At 39.8% G+C, this 7509-nt stretch overlaps 1 long non-coding RNA gene across 1 annotated transcript; it reads left to right on the top strand.

Moving 5' to 3' along the window:
• Positions 1–282: 282 nt before the first annotated feature.
• LOC113481369 lies at positions 283–2535 on the top strand. Its single transcript, XR_003398665.1, has 3 exons — positions 283–363; positions 594–662; positions 2364–2535. It is a non-coding gene; the product is annotated as an uncharacterized LOC113481369 (long non-coding RNA).
• The last annotated feature ends 4974 nt before the right edge of the window (positions 2536–7509 follow it).

The raw sequence follows: 7509 nt of genomic DNA, 5'->3' as shown, positions 1-7509 counted from the left end.
AAGCTGAGAGCTTTAAAAGGATGAGTGTAGCAGCTCTTTTGACCCAATAGCTCCTCCTGTTGTGTTTAAATATTGCATTCCTATGGGGCCCTTTTTTCCTTTGTTTTTTTTTTTCTTTTTTTTTTTTAATGCAGAAATTAGCACTAAATTTAAGCTGATGATCCTTTTTTTGTGGTGTTCTGGAGATTCTCAAAATATATATTGTTTTCTGAATTTATTAAAGAGATGATGGTACTGAAGAGCAGATGGTGCAGCTGGAACAGTCATAGAGAGCTTACTTAAATTTTCTTTGCCACTCAGCCTGCAATTTAACTCATGAAGCATCCAAGTAAGGCATTAAGAGACACCTCCACACCTCTTCAGGTAACTTTTTTTGCAGGCAGTGCTCTGCTGTGGACATTCTCATGTTTATTGATACACACATGGAGGAAGCAGCTCAGAGTGTGCACATGGAGCAAAGTGTTCTGTCTCACATCAGCACTAATAAAAGCTTAGGGAAGAAAAGGCTGTGCTTGCCTTGTGACTTGTCAATGGCTAGGAATTTACGGGGGTGTGTGTGGAAATTGTGGCTTTCTAAATGGCAACTTTCAAAGTTTCACAGATTGACCTATCCAGGACCATCCTGAGAAACAGAGTTGTTGAGGGAAGCTTTCAAAAACACGGTAAGCCTCTCACAAATCCTATGCGTGTGCCAAGCTGGGTGTATGAATTGTCTGATGCGAAGTGGTTGCTGCTATAGGTTGCCATGTGCTCAGATGCCAGTTGCAAGACGGGTACCTCAGAAACAAAAAATATACTTGCCTCAGTCAACAGAAACAACCTGGTGAGCTACAGAGAAAGCATCAGCTCTGGTTATAATCATAGATAGCGAGAAAAATGTATTCTGTGGAGAAATTCTGTTGGGTGCATCTGTTGCTGCTGGTGCAGCTGTTTCTTTAGATGGGCTTCATGTTACTTTACCAACTTCTTGTTCATGCTTCTTGGGTACCACTTTTGTGATTGGTAAAGAAGTTTTCAGCTAACACTGAAGTGTTGTTGAGTGAAATGTATTTGACAGCCGTTACTCCTGAAGTAAATCCTGTATGCTCAAAATCTGGTATTTTCCTACCTTTTAAAGTGTATTTTTACTTACAGCCCATTGGGGAATTTATTTTCTATTACTTTGATTTTTGGCGAGCCATTAGCAAAAATTGAACAGTTTGTGAGCCCATATTTCATTCCTGAAGTATGTGAAACTGGCAAAAATACTGACCCCACTACGTGCTTTTTAGAAAAGCTTTTATTAGAATATATATGTATAAAAATACTATAACTGTGCTTATTTTATTTTCTTCATAAAGTTGTCATCCTGCCTACAAGATCAGTTTACAACTGGAAAAGGTAGAAGTTAATGACTAATTCTGTAACTAGAAAAACATATGGTCTCCATAATCATTACATTTTTAATGATGTGGCTTGGACAGAGTCATTCATGGCTTGTAGAGTCATTCGTCCTTGAAAACTGCCTTACCTTGGGGAGGTATTGCTGACAGTCTCCAACATGCCATTAGCATTCTTTCAGGAGAAAAGACAATGCCAAGTGTATCATATTTTCTCAGATGACAGCCTTCCTTGGGCTGTATGCATACTTCTTTAAAGTGCTTAGAAACTGCCTGTGTAATAGTAATTGTTCATCTCTTTAAGAGGGGGGAAAAAAGTCCATAGAGAAGGTTGGCTTAGGGATAGATTCATTATCCAGTGCTAGATACTGACAACTGCAGGATGACCAAAAAAGCTACGTTCTTGATCAGATTTTCCATACATTTTTCCATGCTGCAAACATTTCACTGCAACAGGAGTCACTAACATAAATTAGTTTTAGTGTAAATAATAGAGACTTTGCTACAGACAGAGCGTCCAAACTGCAAGATGCTTTTTTTTCTGACTACTTACCTTCTCAAAAATAATGTGGCCAAGATTTTCAGTTTAGTGCTAGGTCCAAGATAATTAGTTCAGTGGGCCTTTGGTCTTAGGTTCTCAGCTGTTTTACTTAAATTTATCTGAGAGCTTGCTATGTCTTTACCTGGGTAACGATAAAGAATTCTTTCCAATACACTTTCTGTCTTGACAGCTGTTTGGTTAATCAAAAGCAGTTAACTTAATAGCAGGCTCTGATTTTATGCATATGAATTTGTTTCTAATTTTATGTGATTTAACTGATATTTCTATTAAAATTCAGAGCAATACAAGTGCATATCTTAAATGTCTTGCAAGGTTTGTTTATGTTTTGATGCTTTCTTACAATAATATACTTCTTAACTCTGGATTCTAACAGAGGCCCAACAAAACACAAGCTAGCTCATTAGCATATCCTCTAATTTCAGAAGAGCAACCCTAGAAAATATTGAATGAATGAACAAAAGGTAAACCACTTTACCTCCCCCAACACCGGATCAGGACAACCACGCTCAGGTTTTTTTCCTGATTTGAGTGCAGAGGAATAAATCTGACTGTGAGCATCAAGTATGAACGCAAGTTCACTCTGTGCTCATTTACCCTAGATGCTAATTTGCAACCAGGCCAAGCTTTCGTTTCTAGAATTTACATTTCTGTGCAATTAGGGTTTCCACAACGCCAGGCATTCCCCTGTGCCACATATATATTGATATATCGCTTCCATCCTAATCACCTTGCTATTGTGTCTGGTTCCAGGGTGCATGGTATTTATTTGCTTACATAGTTTTACCGAATTTAATATTAATTCCTCTACATTTCTAAACTGCATTTCAGTCTGCCCTGCTGCGCAGACGTCTCAGGCCTGCTCTAAGTTGCCGCTTATATCTCCGCAGCACATGTGCAGATCTGAAGCTCACAGGACCAGGAAAACATCATTATTGTCGGTATGTCTGACTGCGCTGGGAACACTGGTCTAGTTCATAGACTTTTACTGTCATGTCAAGGTAACCAGTTTGTTGGATAAACATCAGAGTTAGATTGCTAAGGATGTTCTGCTTCTTATGCTCTTTGCACGTTAGCCTGTGACTTTAAATTTTGCCATGCCCTTTACTGCCCAATTGCTGTCAACCTTCAGTTTATTTGGCAGTAACTTACAGCACAGACTAGTAGTCACAGAGAAACCTACGGTGTAGCCCCCACGGTATCATACTTCCCTGTATGAATGACAGCAACAGAGTAAAGCCCAACAGGAATCAGTGAACTCATCTTGCACTACAGGATCCAGCAAAACAATGTTGTGACAGTAAAAAAGCACATAAACGTACTGTAAAATAAATAAGATCCAGATTTTCATTATACAGCACTTCTGACATACCTCTTCTAAAATTCTTTCTTTTATAGATACTCAGCAAATACAAGAACAACACAAATGATTCATATTTTGCTCAGTTATGTCATCTTGAAGGCAGTTTGTTTTTATTTCCATTTGGATAGGATACTTTTCCACTTGTGTATTATGTAACACTCCTTATAAAAATAGAGACCGGGTCTTGCAAACACTTCCAGTTACTGAATGAGACTTATGACCATTTCAATACTCACACCCTCCTTATTATGCTCATAATACTTTAAAATGTTCCCCTTTTGGCTTGGAAAAAAAAAAAATATCCATTCTTGGTCTACATACAACTTTTCTGCCTAATGTCTAAACAAAATTTCTTCTCATTCTTTTTATTTCAGCCTGATGGAGTTTTATGTGTATGTTTATATACTTAATGTTAATAACAGATTTCACTCACTAATATTACTTAGACACAACTTACTTGGTTTGTTTCTCCAAACTTGAAACAAATTGATTCAGTTGATTCTCCCTTTGATTAGTAAAAGAAATTAATTATAAATATATACAATATAAAATGTTTTCTTTCAGCCAGGTGTGCGCTGGTTCTAAAAGAGAACAAAGAAGAGAAAATACTTGAGAAACCTATTGTTAATGTAACAGGTTGCAAAGCCAACAGCGTAAGAGTCAGAAAATTAAAACCTGTGGCTTCTCAAGCAACAATCTACATTCAGCATAGGCACAATGTTCACACTGCCCTTTCTTAAGAGCCGCTACTTGAGATTAGCGATTCATACAAGGAATAAATAAGGTATGTACTCTTTATAAAATATCTGCAGGTACAGAATTATTTTGTTTGGTGGTTTGTTTTTTTGGTTTTTTTGGGTTTTTTTTTTGTAGTGAAGATGAATTAAAACTCTGGAATAAATAAAGCAATTTGTAAACAGTAGATATGAAAGGAACCCAATTATCTGCCAGACATCCAATCTATCAAACCTTGAAAATAATTTAGGATTTCCAAACTCCTGGTTTCAAATAAGGTGGGTGGCAGCTATACATTAGTTACTTATTGAAAAATAAAAAACTAGCAAGAGAGCCGTGACAATCAAGAATATGTGTATTCCATAAAGAAAACAGGGAAAAGAGAAAACAAACCCAAAAAAAATCCAAGGCAAGAATGGGAAAGGTGGAAAATTATTTTGGGACCTAATTTGAAAGCAATTTCTTAATTCCTACCACTCTTTCCTTAATAGAAGGTGATGCACCTAACTCCATACATTACAGCACTGCTTTGGCATGTGAAGATAGTTTTTTATTGAAGATGTTGAATGATAACTACCAACAAAAATATTTAATTTCCTATAAGTCGCAGAACCAGTCTTAGCCCTTTTTAACTGCCAAAATACTTAGACAGTCTCTAAACAGTCATTGAATATTTTCACTTCTGCATGTGCTTGTTTCCATCCAACTAGCCAACTTTTCATCTTTGTGAATGCTTTACTGTCTGTGGAAAGTGCTGCTTAGGCAACATTTATGCTGAAGCTTTTCCCTTTATTGGTTATATACTGAGGCACCGGGACTTTTCTGGGTGCTTTGTGCACCACAGCCTGGACACTGAGTGTCCAGTGGAGCAGGTGCCTCTTGCACAGCTGGGAAAAATCTTCCCATCAGGAGGAAAATAAAGGTTTTCCTTTTCTTTTTTAGTTCAGCTCTTCTTTTTCATGTCAGTCATGCCACCAGCTTATGCATAGTGAAGAAGGTGGGGATTTTGGTCCAGTACAAACTGAAAACTTGAAGACCAACATGGGCCAATCCGGCTGAAAATTAGTAGGTGCTATGTCCCACCATTGCCTTTAGCTACACAACCCATATTTCTCTCTGTTAGAACCGCCCTTCCTTCTACCATGAGAAACACACTGTTCAAATAAACTCAGCATTAACATATTTGCCAGCCAGAAGGTATTGGGCACTTAATAATGAGGGTATGTTAATGCTGTTTTTAAATATATACCCAAGAAGATCATCTGCCTGAAGCTTACTGCTCACAAAATTTGCTTGACAGTAAAACCATCTCATAGAATCATTTAGGTTGGAAAAGACCCTTAAGATGATCGAGTCCCACTGTTAACCTAATGCTGCCAAGCCCACCACTAAACCATGTCCCTAAGCACCACATCTGCACATCTTTTAGATACCTCTGGGGATGGTGACACCAACACTTCCCTGGGCAGCCTGATCCAGTGCTTGATAACCCTCTCAGTGAAGAAATTTTTCCTAATATCCACTCTAAACCTCCCCTGGTGCAACTTGAGGCTTTTTCCTCTCATCCCATCACTTGCTACTTGAGAGAAGACCCACCTCACCACAGCCTCCTCTCAGGGAGTTGCGGGGAGCGATGAGGTCTTCCCTCAGCCTCCTTTTCTCCAGACATAACAACCCAGTTCCCCCAGTGGCTCCTCATAGACTTGTTCTCCAGACCCTTCACCACCTTCATTGCTCTTCTCTGGACACGCTCCAGCACCTCAGTGTCTTTCTTGCAGTGAGGGGCCCAAAACCTCACACAGTATTTGAGGTGCAGCATCAGCAGGGCTGAGTCCAGGGGTAAGATCCCTTCCCTGTCCCTGCTGGCCACACTAGTTGTGATACAAATCCGCACCATTAACTCGGAGGGTACAGACAAGGGCGGCTCCATCTGAAACACCAGGGATGTTATGCCACAGCACAGGGCCTGTTTGTTTGGCCAATAGTTCCACTAGATCTTGCACGTGAAGGCCATCTTTTGTGTACAGTGATGTTTACTGTAGGCTACACCTGGCATGTAAAAATGTTTGTTTTCTTCTCGTTTTCATTTTTCCCCTCCCCTTTCTGTTGTAAGGGCATGTGGCTCATCACACCCAGCGGGGAGAGCCCAGACACTCTGTGGTATATTTTTTCCCGGGTCCTTGCTTTGGTCTCATGGTCCGTTCTTTGCTTGATGTCTCTCCTCACCAAAAAACGGGAGCGCGGAGGGGCTGGCAAGTGTTTGTTACACACGGGGAGAAGAAGCCACGGGAAACGATGGCTTTCCCCCCCTTCTTCTTTTCCACCCCTTCCTCTCCAGATCAAGGCCAAATGCCTTTTTTAAACCCCGTCCCTCAGCCAAGCGCAAGCGAGGCCAGCGCGGCGGCCGCCAGGGACTAAATTTAGGGAAGGCGCCGCTTAAGTCTGGAGGAGATCCCCGAGCCGAATTCCCTGGGACACACCCGCGGGGGGGGCAAAGAAGTGATAGAGTGACTTGGTGGGTACCTGGCATTTAGCCAAGGTCAAACCACCGTAACTGGACTAAGCACAGAGCCAGCTGGTTGAAACTTACTCACCAACCTCTGAGCTCTCACAGATTTTTTACGACTGGTGCTGCAGAAAGAAGGAAGATGATGATGTTCTGGCACAGTGTTTCCCCAGAGTGGGATCCTGTGTTTTCAGACTGGCAAGCTTTGTTATCTGTTCCCAAAGCCAGAACCTCCAGTTCTACTCCATTTTACAGTGCCTCCTTTTAGTGTTTTCAGGCAAGGCCACTGTTAGACCATAAATTAAATTGCTAGGCTCCAATGATGTTTGAAGTAGGTAATTTTTTAGTGATCGGCAATTTTTATTGCTCTCAACAAGCAAGAAACCTCCAACCTACTTCATGTTCCAATACTACCAACAGCTGTGAAAACTGCAAACAAAGCTGTGACCAAGAGATCAAAAATACAGAAAAAAATGATTGTAAAAAGACTTTTTGGTAATAGTTACATCAATAACAAAAGGTCTTTGAGATGATACTGGGTTATGAATTATCTTGAAAGATGTTTTATTCACACAGAAATACAACTACCTGCATGAAAAAGATCTTCATAACCAGCAGCCACTCAGTATTCCATCAGCATCAAGATTAAAAATAGATATTGATTTATTATGGCTAGATGTCACTCCTTCTCTCTTAAAAAACAAGTTTCATGGTATTTTTTAAGTTTATGCAATAGACCATATGTCAAAGAGCTTATTTTGAGAAATTTTCATCTTGACGCTTCAAATGTTAAAGGTAAACATTTTCAAGACTGGCTTTTAGATCTATCATAAAAATTATAATTTTCAAATTTTAGTTTGAGAACTCCCTTCTTTTCTTTTTTCTAGGTATTTTACCCATTCCCACCAACACATTTAGCACCGACATTTCAGACCCCATTGCTCTAGATGATATGCTGCTCACTCTC

This window comes from Athene cunicularia, assembly GCF_003259725.1.
Source record: "Athene cunicularia isolate RWA chromosome 5 unlocalized genomic scaffold, athCun1 chr5_part3, whole genome shotgun sequence".
Lineage (NCBI taxonomy): Eukaryota > Metazoa > Chordata > Aves > Strigiformes > Strigidae > Athene > Athene cunicularia.
Note: the sequence above shows the minus strand (reverse complement) of the source record. Positions and strands in the feature narration are given on the sequence as shown.